The 13,849-nt window shown below is 43.6% G+C and overlaps 1 pseudogene; it reads left to right on the top strand.

Annotated features, from left to right (window-relative positions):
• LOC123158207 (uncharacterized) overlaps window positions 1–6,197 on the top strand; it is a 32,524-nt pseudogene extending 26,327 nt beyond the window's left edge.
• Window positions 6,198–13,849: the final 7,652 nt, after the last annotated feature.

Genomic DNA, 13,849 nt, shown 5'->3' with positions numbered 1-13,849 from the left:
ATCTGCTTAGAATAGAGTACACTCTGTTTTCCTGTTGTTGAGGTACCTTTTTCATTATATACAGCCAGATGATGCTGCTTTTGCAACACACACAAAGTACATTTTATCATGTCTCTCTATGATGTGAGATTCCTTCATTCCTAATGTTGACCCCGTTCATGCCGATGGCAAGTTTCTGACATTACTACTAGCAACTGCACTTTCTTACATATATATGTCCGACTTTCAAAGAGAGTGACTCATGCGAACTATGTTTCCGAAGGCATATTCTATGTCTGCTGACTGCAGCTTAGTGGATGGCAATTTACCACATGTTACATCTATAGTGTGGATGGAACTACAGTGCTCTCATACCCATCTATGTAGTTTTTTTGCAGATATATTCCATTTGATGGCAACTTTGCCTACTTAACATATGTACATGTCCTAGTTTTTTTTGCATGGCATTTCTGACCACCTGGCGCACTGTTAGTGTGACTTGATCGTCGGCCACATGGCAACATTCTTTTTATTTGTTCTTTCACATTTCCCATCTGTCAGCTTCTAATACACATACTTAGTTCACACTTTAGGACGGCAACTTTACTACCACTCAGGTTGCATTGACGTTTCCTATTGCCATTTTTTGACAGCACCATGGTTCGGAACGCCCCTGACCCCGACGATGATGACTTCATGCCGCCCAGAGCTAAAGTTGCGGGTGCTGCTAATCACAATGCAAAGAAGGTATGTACAGTCCACATGACTCTATCTCTCTTTTCATGTTAAACATGTTTTTGTATGTGATGGTACCAACCCCTAAGCCCCTATTATCACCTTTTTCTAACTTAAATTTTACACATGTGTTCAACAGCAGCAAGCCGCGCACAACAGGGGATCACATGAACGCCTAACGGGACTGTATGAAGATTTCGATGCTGCCCAGAAAGAAGCTGCAAAGGAAATGGGGATGTAGGCATTGATGAACATTCAGTGCACTAACCTGAATAACCCCATGCGACTAGCTTGCGAGGTTATACCATCTGGACAAGAGGGAATTTTTCATACCAGGACGTGGAAGGATTCCATTAGATGAGGAATCTGTTTTCAATACACTTGGTGTCCCCAATGGCATCATGGATGTCCCATACAAGATCAATACGGAAGTGCAAGCACGTCTTTTTCCTGAAATGTTCCCTGGGCTTACGACCCTCCTGGCGAACTTTGCTTTTGCGAACATGCTTGCTGCGATGGAAACAAGCGATGATGATTTCAAGAGGAAGCTGCTTATGTACCTGGTCTCAAATGTGTTTGCTCCCACGACATCGTTACGCCCCAACAGCAGATGCTTCCCTGTTTTGGTATGAACTTTTTGCCATGTACCCTCGGGTGCACCTTTACATGCTTATTCATTCACTTATTTGTTAGCTTTCAAGATCATTATCTCCTTTTTCTTCACCAACATAATGTTGCAGCTTACGCCTTTTTCCTTGTTCTTTTGTCATTTCCTCCATCTCACAGGACCAAATAGGGAATGTTGCCAACATGAACTGGTGCAAGTTCATAGTTGATTTCCTTCACACTTCACTATCAAACAAAGCGTTCAACAAAGGTTGTCGGCTGCATCTGATGGCAAGTTTACTTTCATGCCAAACCATCTGACTTTTACACTCTTATTCACACCCCCTCCCCATACTTGACAGTGCTTTCTTACTCATTTTACGCATTACACCATTTTTCTATGCCAGTGGCTCCACCTGCATGTCTCACACTTTCTTTTCAGCTCATGTATGTCGATAAGCTTGACATCAGCACTGTCAATCTTAACCCGTTTGGTGGACTGCCTCCACCTCACAAATTTGTTGCTTGTTCTTGGACTGATGCTGCAATCAAGGATGTTCTCGCTGCGGACAGGAGGCCTGATGGGACGTTTGGCAAGCTATAGGTTAGTCCTTCTACCCGTACTATACTTTACGGCCCATGGCCCAATTCTTTCCTGTCATATCGTTGGCAATTTACTTTTTACATAAATCATAATTTCACTATACATTTACCCCATGGCAAGTTTAACTCAGGTCACATGGCTTCATTGCCATGTTTTTGTACATCTCTACAGTTGCCCCTTAAAATGATCACTTCAACAAGGCACACTTACAAAGTTCTCCTGGATCATGGCAAACTCACCGTCCATCAAATAGTTGCGACCATTTTTTTCAAAAAAAATTTGCCATGAAAAGTGATCGCTAATTGCCACGAGAAACGATAACTAAAACATGGCAAATTTAATGAAAGTACCATTTTTGAATTTTTCAATTTAGAACTTGTGCATGACAATTTTTTTAATAATTAATCATGGCAAATTTAATTATTTCACCATTGTAAATGTAGTTTATGGATCATGGTTAATTTCATAATTGACCATGCCAAATTTAGTTTTCACATATCATCGCTGAATTTAGTTTACATATATATTTTTACCGACTTTTCAAACTTGCCACCTTTTCTTCTTCTTTTTTCAGCTTATGGGACAACACAATGTTCACTACAGCATCTTCGGGGGCCCCGACAACTTCAGTAAATGGATGGATAGACACACACATGATTCATGCCCTTTAACTATTAGTACCACACAATTTTCTGATGCACCATTTTTTTCAACATAACTCATACTCCTGGCTGAGCATTTTTGATCTCTTCCATTTTTTGTTTTTGTGTTTTCCAAATGCAGGCGCGAAGTAACATCGAGAATCTCGTTGGTCAGTTTGCGTCCAGTGTGACCAACCTCGGCAACCTTGTACGGGGCTGGACTGCAATGTCGACTGGTGACGGAGAAGAAGTTGCCAACCAGTTTCGTTCTTTTGTTTGTGGTGGCACTTCTTGTCCAACTGGGTCTAGGGGTAGATATGACCACAACGATTCACAAGAGGTACCCCCTAGCGATGAAGACTTATCAGTTGACGATAGTGACTACAACGACGATGACCCGCAAGATGACACCCATAATGATGGCGATAACAGAATGGACGGCAACGAGCATGACACGTCGCCTGAGCACAATTGCGGAGGTGCTGAGACATCCACTGCATAGTGTTTGGGTGGTCATTCTGGTACTCAAGCCTCGAAAAGGGATAGGGAAGCACAAGATGCAGACCTTCAAGTTGCTTCTAAAAGGACAAAGTTGGACCCCGTTGCTGCTAGAAAGAGGTACACTTTCCTGTTCACCACTGATTCTTGCAATTGTAAATCATTTATTATTTATTATACCTATTTGCTGCTTCATGCTTCCCACTCAACAACTAGTGCCTTTTTGTTTTTCTTGTAGGGAGGCAACCGCTGGCGAAAGAGTAACCACAGAGAAAATTGCCCAACATCCACCCAGATCTTCTACTCGTGCAGGCAAGGCTCAGACGGCTACATGTTCATCTCCTTGCTTTGCATCCTCCAACACAGGGGATCTGGCTGTTCTTGAGGACATAAGGGGTGCAGGGAAAAGGTAAGCACTACGACATACGGAATCCAATAACTCTCGAACGTTCGAATTTTGAGCATTTCGTCCCGAACGTTTTTACATGGCAACTTTAGTTCATAGGGGATGGCAACTTTAGTTCATGGGGGATGGCAACTTTAGTTCATAGGGGATGGCAACTTCAGTTCATATGGGATGGCAACTTCAGTTCATAGGGGATGGCAACTTCAGTTCATATGGGATGGCAACTTCATCCTTTTTCATTTTTTGGACAGAAAATTGCCATGTTTCCAAAATCTCACGCAAACTAAACTTGCCATCTAAACCCGTTCGGGTTGCCATGCTTAACTCTCGAACGTTCGGGAGTTATCATTACCGTACATTTTTAAGTGTTATGTTTTCGTATGTCTACTTTTACGTACAGTACATGGCAACTTCTAGTTGTCCATACATGTCAACCTTTTACCTTGCACACTTATGTCACCTCCCACTTTTTTGCTCTCATACCCGCTAAGGTGGCAACTTTACTTCCTTACATTTTTTCTACCACATGCGCCAACTTTCGGGGTACCCGCCATGTGGTAACTTGAACCCCTGCAGAAATGGCTTTTCATCACTACCTACTGATCCATAACTTGTGCACTCTTTATTGCTGGTTCACCTTAGTTTTGTTCATATTTACAAATTATTAATCACATGACAACTTTTCTGCTTCTTTGATACTTCCAACTTTTTTCCATCTGTTTCGAGCCCTTTAACCTTCATTACACCACGTCAAATTTTACTTATGCCTTTCATGCATGACAACTTACAACCTTTCTATTGTTACTACCTTACTTGCATGCAGGCTAAAGATGAGAAGCAATATGTCTGGTCATATGACTAAACCTACCGAAAAAGACCTGTTGCAGCGCATGCATGCTAATCTTGCTTCATCTGACAATGTGGTCTTCATCAAAGCACCTGCTGCCACTAGTTCTCATGCACCAACCAAGTTATTGTCTTTTGTTGCTACCGTGTTGACCAGCAATGAAGGTGCAGCATCAGGGGCTCTGATGAATTGATCTCCCCAAGATCAACTGAGGTTGCGCCGGCATTGGTATCCATGAGGCAGGGGCTCGGAGGTAGCCCAGTACCGTCTGTTCCTCCGCACCAAGCACACCAGCCTAAGGTGAATGCGCCAAACTCCACTGTTGATACGTCTGAGAAACCTCGTTCAGTAGGTAAATATTGCACAAGTTTGGCCACCGCAACTGCTATTCAAAACAAGGGTCCGGCTGTCACGCAACAAGCACATCAGGCTATCCCGCATGTTCGTACCGCTCATCCGCACACTGTTTCCAAATCTGCTCCACACGTTGCCGACAAGAAATCAGCAAAACAGGTAGTCAGTACCAGGAAGAGCCCTCGGAACAAAGTTGATCAGTCAGGCAACGTGCATCGTCAGCACACACGGTATGTATCTGCTTCAACCTTATTCCCGCCTACCCTCCAGAGCAAGACTGTCGATCCAGTTCAGACAAATGTACTTGGAGGTGGAACTGCCCAGGAACCGATAGTCCCTCAGAAAGAAAAGATTCATCCAAATCCAACGCTCAAGCACACACGTGTCCCACTGGATATGGGGGTCCCTTACACTCCAAGAGTTGACTATCCAGTGAAAGGGACAACTAAGAAGGTGCCTATCAATATTTCGGACACGACTCCGCGCCCCACTTCCAATCCTAAGGACGTCGGATCAGTTGACAAGGACGTCTTTGTTGATCTGTCTCCGTTGGCAGCGTCTCTTCGTGTGATTGACAAGCAGAATGAGCGTAAGTTCAGGCACCCTATGGCTTTCACACCACCACCGTACATCCTCGGAATTGATTTGAGCAAGCCAATCGAGCCAGTTGATGCTATCCCGGTGTCTTATGCATTCTTGTCACAGCCGAAACAGATGATGGCGCAGCCAATTGTAGATGGCAGAAAGGCTGTCAAATTTGCCGAGCCTATTGTTCAAGGTATTATCCACATATCACTTTTTGCGGTGGCAACCTCATTTTTTTCTTTTGTTGGCAATTCCAACACGTTGTACTCCATGTGTCCACTGCCTATTTTGTCATCTTTTTTGTCTATTAACTGTATGGGCATTTACAAATATCCTTCGTGACAACTTTGTTTACCACACGCATGATCACTTGTGGAGATATCATCATCAATGGATGAAGTGCTATGCAAGATGGAGCAGGATGTGCTCCTCAAGAAAAAAATGCAGACAAAAGCCCCTTCTAGCACACCTGTTGCACACGCTACCACTTTTGTTGATGTGCAGAGCAGCGCCACCCCAGGTTCTATGCGGCGGGCAAGGGTTGTGCAACCCCCCCCCCCCGGAAGTGGACTATGAACCTACAATAAAGGCCACAAAGCAATAGCAAGCACTTTATGATATCGTTAGGTGTTTTGGAAATGCGCGAAGCAACAACAAGCATATGAATGCAATCAGAGAGTAAGTTGCTTCTCATCCTCCACTTCTTGCCCAAACCTTTTTAGTTCAGACCTTTCTTCATCTGTACCAGTTTTTTTTTTGCTCATTCATTCTAGCTCATGTTTGGACAGAACTAAGGTCATCGACTGCCATGAGACGTTTATTCACATGGATGATATCGCTGAGTCCGTGATGCCTACCGGGAGATTATCCCAGAATGTTATCTCTGCGGGTATTGGCTTCATCAACAACCACGTCGACATCCATCCGATAAGATCATTATGAGCACAACTATCATGAGGAGGATTTTTTATGGAGACTTCTCACACAAACAAATTCGTAAAGCGTTTGACCAGCATGGTGACTTCAAGCTCACAATGAAGAAATTTATATGTAGCCTTTCCTTTTCGGTTGGTGAAATCTTTTTTCACCACTGCTTTTTTTTGCTTGTACATGATCAACATGTTGTGTCCCATTACACCCTTCACCCACTGTCACACGGCTGTTATTCTTAGTATTACCTCCCTGTTTTGTTAACTAGCCCTTACGGTTCTTTTACCTTTGACAATTTTTCCCCGCGGAATGTGCAGGTGATGTTCGCGATGTTTCAAGAGCTTACTCCCGAAGACCCACACAACAAAACTGGTCACTACTAGACGATTTGCATCAACTTGGCAAAGCAACGCTTCGAAGTTCTCGACTCAATCCGTTCGGGAGTTCACGAGTCGCTTCGCTCTCACACAGAGTTTTTCATCAACAACTTGAAGGAAACCTGGGCGCGTCACTACAGTGGCTCGAAGGTCCAGATCAAGCATTTCCCTATCGAGTATGTGAAGTCCACAAAGTAGGGAAACACGTAAGATTTTGCCCTTCTTTCGTATTTCCATGTGTACGGCCAATTCCCGCGGGTTTACATGTCATATTGCTCCGTTTTCTTGTTCTTGTCGGAGGCACCAATGTTTTGCCAAGCACGACAGCTTTGTCTCCACGCATGTCAACCCTACTGTCTGATGGCATGTTTAGTTGTACGAACATGGTAACTATCAGTTCCCACTACTTGGCAACTTCAATTAGATGAACATGGCAACTTCACTATATATTACACTAGATCATTGATGGCGCGCGTTGCTGCGCCCATACATTTTGGCATTATAATGTTAGGGTTAGATACAAATATATCAATCCAAATACTCTATTTGTTAAATTAAGATAACATGGCAATTAATTTTATGGGTAGCCTTATGATGCAAAATTTCAAAAGTTGTACTACTATATGGAGAACTTCCTCTTGAATTGGTTTGGACCATGATGGCCTGTGTTGCAGTGCATGTCTATTCCCCCAAGGTAATAATATGTATTTATGCAAATATATGGTGGCATGATTGGGTGCCAATATGTTCCACATTTAGGAGGGTCACCATGCAGCCCAACTGTTACGACATTACTTTGTTGGCAACATCAATGAGTACAATGCATAATCTGACAATTGAAAACACGTTACATAAGATTAATCCCATTAGATTACGTGTGTATTCCTCAAAATATAGCTCCAACCATCATGAATGTTGTTAACAGAAATTTATACATAGTTGATCATGAGATCGCATTTCTTAGTATCATATATATCCTGAATGTTAGCATCATTCATGCAGATAAGGAAACAAATGTTTAATTGCGTCATGAAGAATGAAACAATAGTAAGAAAAAATGTACAACATTTAAATGAATTGGTGAAACATGAGTAAACATATCTTTGGTTACAAAATGGTATGCCTTGATGGCATTCTCAGTGTCATCATGTTGTATCTATACTGAATCTCTTATCAATGTCCAAGTGAGCAATACTCTTGAATCAAATGGTCCAAAAATAGAAACAATATTTGAAATAGCAAGTTGGGGACTCTTAATAATGTATGATCGAGGACATGGTTGTCTAAAGATGATATTGGAGAAACTTAGTAATTCAAGGAAATGGGGAAACAAAGATATTAACGTGAGTGCCTTATTCCACTTTCAGTAGCATTTTCCTATTAGCATGATAAATGTGAAGGTAAACTCAAAAGTCAGAGGAAGTATATCTCACTATGAGTCACCAAGCATAAATAAATCACATAGCTTATCAACATTCATATATTTGACTAAAAGCCAGCATTATTTCATTGGGTTCGACTTTGAGTTTCTTATGTATCAAATGATGCAAACTGGCAGAATTATTATTGGTGACCATATGGATACAATTTTGAAATAATGTACTCATGCATTTCAAGGTTCTCTTGGAATTTCATATCAGCAATACTCATGCGTTTCAAGCATATGAAGTGACAAACTCCTCAGTATCAATTTGGTTCTACATATTGCAATCAATATACAAAAGATGGTATCATAGTATAAGAAAGAATAACCTTATATAACAAAACTGGTAGAGAAGTGACTCACAACAACTGGGTCATCTTGCTTTGATAGTACTTAGCATCAAACTGGGAACCCCTCTGGATCTTCATTCCTAGGCCATGGTTGTATTAAATAAAAACATGAGCATGTAAACAACAAAGGAACATTTCAAGGATATTGCGATAGGCTTGTGCAAACAACAGTTAAAGATAGTTTTTTTAAGAAAAACACACGACCTGCAGGGATAGCAATAGGCTTGTGCGAAAAAAGAGCTATAAATCACCAAAAGTTGTTAAAGCTGAACAACCAAATGAAACACATACTGCAATGCTACATCATATGGACATAGAATATAATATCACTAAGCGATTTTCTTGGAAAGAAAAATGATAAGAGGTAGTGGTACTATTAACCTATGGAGCCAACACCCTAACTGCAACACATTAGCCAGGATGGTCCCTAGTTTTACCTCTAGCAAGCCTGAATTGTTTCACAAGTGGGTTCACATGTGCATTACCTTTTTCTAACATTAGGCTGATCCAATACACAATTAATATATTTGTCTTGTTTACACAATCCTTTTATTTTATTCTTGATTTACGATCAGTATCATATATGTATAGTTGGGCTATTATCGTTTTCATTGATGTGAAGTTTAATTCGCTAAGTACATATGTGTCCATTCTACAACATTACTATTTTATTTTCTCATTTATGTATTGAAGAAACCTTCTGCATACAGCAACAAGAACAACTAGTAGTGTTTTTTATGTCAATCAAAGGTTCACTTAGGAGTGGCATGATACATAGTAATATGACTTGGATACTGACCTGGCCGATTGGAGCGGCAAGAGAAACCCAACACCCAGCAGAACAAAGATCGAACCCATTAATTTAGAGCAAATGCATTCAGCTGGGAGTAAACAAAATAACGTCAGCAAAAATAAATTATAAACTTGATGGGGATCGAATTAGGGGAAGAGGAAACAGAAAGGATGAAGTAACAATCAACCGAAGTAAGGAGGGTGTGCGGAGGGACATCGGTATGGTGGATACTGGATACTGTATGGACGATGGAGTTTGTGCATAGCGGGAGCTCGGGAGCAGTCATGAGGACCGGCGACACCAGGGTCCAATGGCTGGAATCTGACGGGGAGGAAGGCTACCCGGAGGACAAGGAGGAGCGGTCGCTCGCCATGGGCTTGGAGGAGTCAGAGGCGGATGGGTTCTCGCCGGAGGAGGAGAATGGCGACGACCAAGAGGAGAAAGATCTCACCCTGGGCCCTGGCTAGTATAGGGGGCCAACAGAGGAAGGCGTAGCAGCGACGGTGGCCGATTTCCTTTTGCTGGGAAGTGGAGGAGGGAAGGTCGATGCAGCGGCGCTGCCGAGAAGCTTATCGCCGCCATAGCCGCCGCATGAGCGTGGTTAGAGCATCTCCAGTCGTTCACCCCCCCCCCCCCAAGTGCACCGAAAAAGAGTAGCATGGGGGTGAGCCGGCGATATACTCGGTGCTGGGGGCGGTTGGGCACCCAGCCGTCGCCCCCAGGCGCCGATTTCGGCCCAGTGTTCGACCCAATTGTGTCCAAAAACGACCCGGTATCTGCGTGAGTCTGCCCATATTCGGTGCGGTTCGGCGTGTTTCAGCGTGAATTTTCGCATACAAATATAAATCAATTAGTTCGTCACATAGTTCGGCATGGTTCGGCATGTTTTTGCGTGTTACATCACATAAATCAAATAGTTCAACAAATAGTTCAATAAAAATTATATAGTTTAACAAATAAAAACTCAAGTTTCATCACACGTCATTCCCACGTCACCCTGGCCTCGCCCTTGAGCCTCCATAGGTGCTCCACCAGATCGTGTTGCAGTTCTTGATGCACATGTGGGTCTCGGATCTCCGAACGCATATTGAGGTAGTCAGTCCAGGTTGTCGGTAGCTGGTGATCAACTTGGGAAAGAGGACCCTGCCTATAATATGGTTCAGTGTTAAACACTGGCTCTTCCTACTCGCTCTCAATGATCATGTTGTGCAAGATGACACAGCAAGTCATGATCTCCCACATTTGATCTTTCGACCAGGTCTGAGCAGGGAACCGGACAACAACAAATCGAGATTGGAGCACACCAAATGCCCGCTCGACATCCTTCCTGCAAGCCTCCTAAACCTTCGCAAACCAGGAATTCTTGCCTCCTGGCACAGGGTTCGAGATGGTCTTCACAAATGTCGACCATCTCAGATAGATGTCATCAGCTAGATAGTACCCCTTGTTGTACTGCCACCCATTGACCTCGAAGTTCACTGGAGGAGAATGACCTTCAACAAGCTTGGCAAAGACAGGGGAGCACTCTAGGACGTTGATGTCATTGTGAGTTCCTGGCATCTCAAAGAAAGAATGACAAATCCAGAGGTCCTGTGTGGCCACTGCCTCAAGTACCACACTGCAACCGCCTTTGGCGCCTTTGTACAACCCCTGCCAAGCAAATGGACAGTTCTTCCATTTCCAATGCATGCAGTCGATGCTTCCAAGCATCCCAGCAAATCCTCTTGCTGCATTCTGTGCTAGAATCCGAGCAGTGTCTTCCCCATTGGGTGTTCGCAAGTATTCCGGTCCAAACACTGCCACCACTGCCCTGCAGAACTTGTAGAAACACTCAATGGTGGTGGACTCGGCCATGCGCCAATAGTCGTCGAGTGAATCACCGGGAGCTCCGTATGCAACCATCCTCACAGCTGTTGTGCACTTCTGCATTGAGGTGAATCCAAGTGTGCCGGTGCAATCCATCTTGCACTTGAAGTAGCTGTCGAACTCCCGGATGGAATTCACAATCTTGAGGAAAAGCTTTCGGCTCATCCGATAACGGCGCCGAAATGTTTTCTCATCGTGCAATGGAGCGTCGGCGAAGTAGTCCGAGTAGAGCATGTAGTAGCCTTCAAGACGATGCCGGTTCTTTGCTTTCACCCACCCAGGCGCCGAGCCACCTCGCAGCGGCTTTTCACTGCTCGCGAGCAGGCCGGCGAGGGCGGCGAGCACCATGAGATGCTCCTACTCCTAGACATTGGCTTCTGCTTCCTCCTCGAGCAACGCCGCGAGCGTCTCCTCATCTTTGGAGTCCATCACCGGGCCGGGAAAATCACCGAACACCTTGCGGGCGAGGTGGGCGCAAACCCGCCGGTGTACAGGCCTTGCGCGGCTGGAAAGCCGGAAAAGTTGCCCGGACGGCGGCAGAGAGGTTGCCTCGGTGAAACCTCTTTTTTTCTAGTGGGAAATGATCTATCTAGCTGCGGTGGGCGATGGACGGTGCCGGGATCGGCAGGGTGGCGGCCTAGCGTGGTGGGGGTCGGAGGCAAATCTGGGCGGCTATCTTGACTTTTTGCCTGACAATGTGGCCCCAGGAGCGCTCTTCCCTTGCGCTGAAGCCCCCGAGCGCCCCCAGTGTGTCAAGTTTGGCATGCGATCGCCGGGCGCAAAAACGGGCCAAGCCGACGGAATTTGGCGTCCTAGGGGCACGACTGGGGCGTTTTTTCGGCGCCGGCACGGAAAAAACGCCTGGGGAGGGCCTCTTGGGGGCGCGGCTGGAGATGCTCTTAGGGTCTCGGTGGCACTGTCGCTGTGAGCCTGCGAGAGAAAATGCTATCACAAAGAACAGTTGCATGGGCTTTGGCCCAATCAACCACGGACCTCCGATTTTTATCCTGGAATAGAAGTTTATCGGACAGTCAGGTAAGTTGAGGCCCACTCGGAGTTAAACATGCATCCAACGATCAGAAACAATCGAGACGCATCATCTGATGGCCAAAAATGCTGATTGTCTGAGAGGACTCGGTTTAGGCTCAGTTTTACTGTCCTTAATGGCAACTTCACTATATATTTATATGGCAGCTTCAGTTTTAGGCCCATGGCAACATCACTCCATACTACATTACACCTTCAACTACAGTAACATGGCAATTCCAATACATACTACATGGAAACTTCATCCCCCAAATGCTGACATGGCTTCATTCCTAGGGGCATGCCAATTTCTACCAACATCACTAACATTTTCCAACATGCTCCCAAACCCCCATCCGTCGTCGCTCCCCCCTTTTCTGTGCTTACTATGAATGGGATAATTAATTTGGTGCCCTAAGTTGTGTCCCACTCGGCAGGTTTACCCCTAGTTTTCAAAAACATTTGTTCCTGCCCAAACCACTTTGCTCCTCTTATGCTTTTGCCCTTTGATCATTTGATCATTACTTTGAAAACTTCATAAAAAATTCATACTAACTCAGAAAAATTCAAATAAGATATCAAAATGTTTAGAAAAGCATCACCTATATGTGCATGTCATTTGCATTCATGAAAAAAGTGTTGTCCAGTCCCCATCTCACTTTTTTCTCATACAATCTTAGCATGAATAGTAAAATCTAAAAAAATTCTAAAAAGTCTAAAAAAATTGGTGGCAAACTTTGCAATGTTTTGAGTGCTTGCCAAGTTTCATAAGGGAATGACATTCATGGAAGTCATGGCAAAAAAATGTAATTTTGGAGCATTGATTTTTGTTTTTCTGCCATGACTTCCACGAATGTCATATTGGCAAGCACTCAAAACACTGGTCAAAGTTTGCCTCCAATTTTTTTTAGAATTTTTTTAGATTTTACTATTCATGCTAAGATCATATGAGCTAAAACTGAAATGGGGACTAGCCAACAGTTTTTTCATGAATGCAAATGACATGCACATATAGGTGATGCTTTTCTGAACATTTTGATATGTTATTTGAATTTTTCTGAGTTAGTATGATTTTTTACGAAGTTTTCAAAGTGATGGTCAAACGGTCAAAGGGTAAAAAGCATAAGAGGAGCAAAGTGGTTTGGGCAGGAACAAGTGTTTTCGGAAACTAGGGGTAAACCTGCCGAGTGTGACCCAACTAGGGGCATAAAATCAATTATCCCACTATGAATAGTATACTACATATAAACTGTCATTTTTTTTCTCATCCACTTCACATGGCAACTTCATTGTCCAACTGTGTTCTCCAACATTTTTACTACTCTACTGCTGCCATTCTCAGAACCATGTCATTTTCAAATATTTTCAACATGCTACTTTTTCACTACCACACGTTACCCAAATGTTTATTTACTCATCACACACCATCATTTTTTGCACTAGCCCCCATGCCATAATAATCTTCTAGTGACATATTTTCTGCTTCTTTTAGCATGGCAACTTCTAATTTATTTATTTTACCCTTTTGTTTCCATAATGCTCACTGAAAACAGCTATGACTGTGGTGTCTACACCCTCGAATATCTTGCAAAGTGGGAAGGCATGAAGGTGCCAACTTTGAACAAAGAAATAGTCGCAGAGCTTAGGAAGATTTATCTGTGGAATTGGGTCACGACTGTCGATTTCAACAAGCGGGAGGGTGCACTGGCTTGGTTGGAGTCTGATGTCAAATCTGCTATCAAGAGATACAAGTGACTGTAGAAGATAACAAAACACCACTGTCTTTTACATATGTACTTACATTCAATGTTCGGATGAATGTAAGGTAC

Source organism: Triticum aestivum, chromosome 7B (genome assembly GCF_018294505.1).
Source record: "Triticum aestivum cultivar Chinese Spring chromosome 7B, IWGSC CS RefSeq v2.1, whole genome shotgun sequence".
NCBI classification, from domain to species: Eukaryota; Viridiplantae; Streptophyta; class Magnoliopsida; order Poales; family Poaceae; genus Triticum; species Triticum aestivum.
This window is presented reverse-complemented; position numbering and strand designations above follow the sequence as displayed.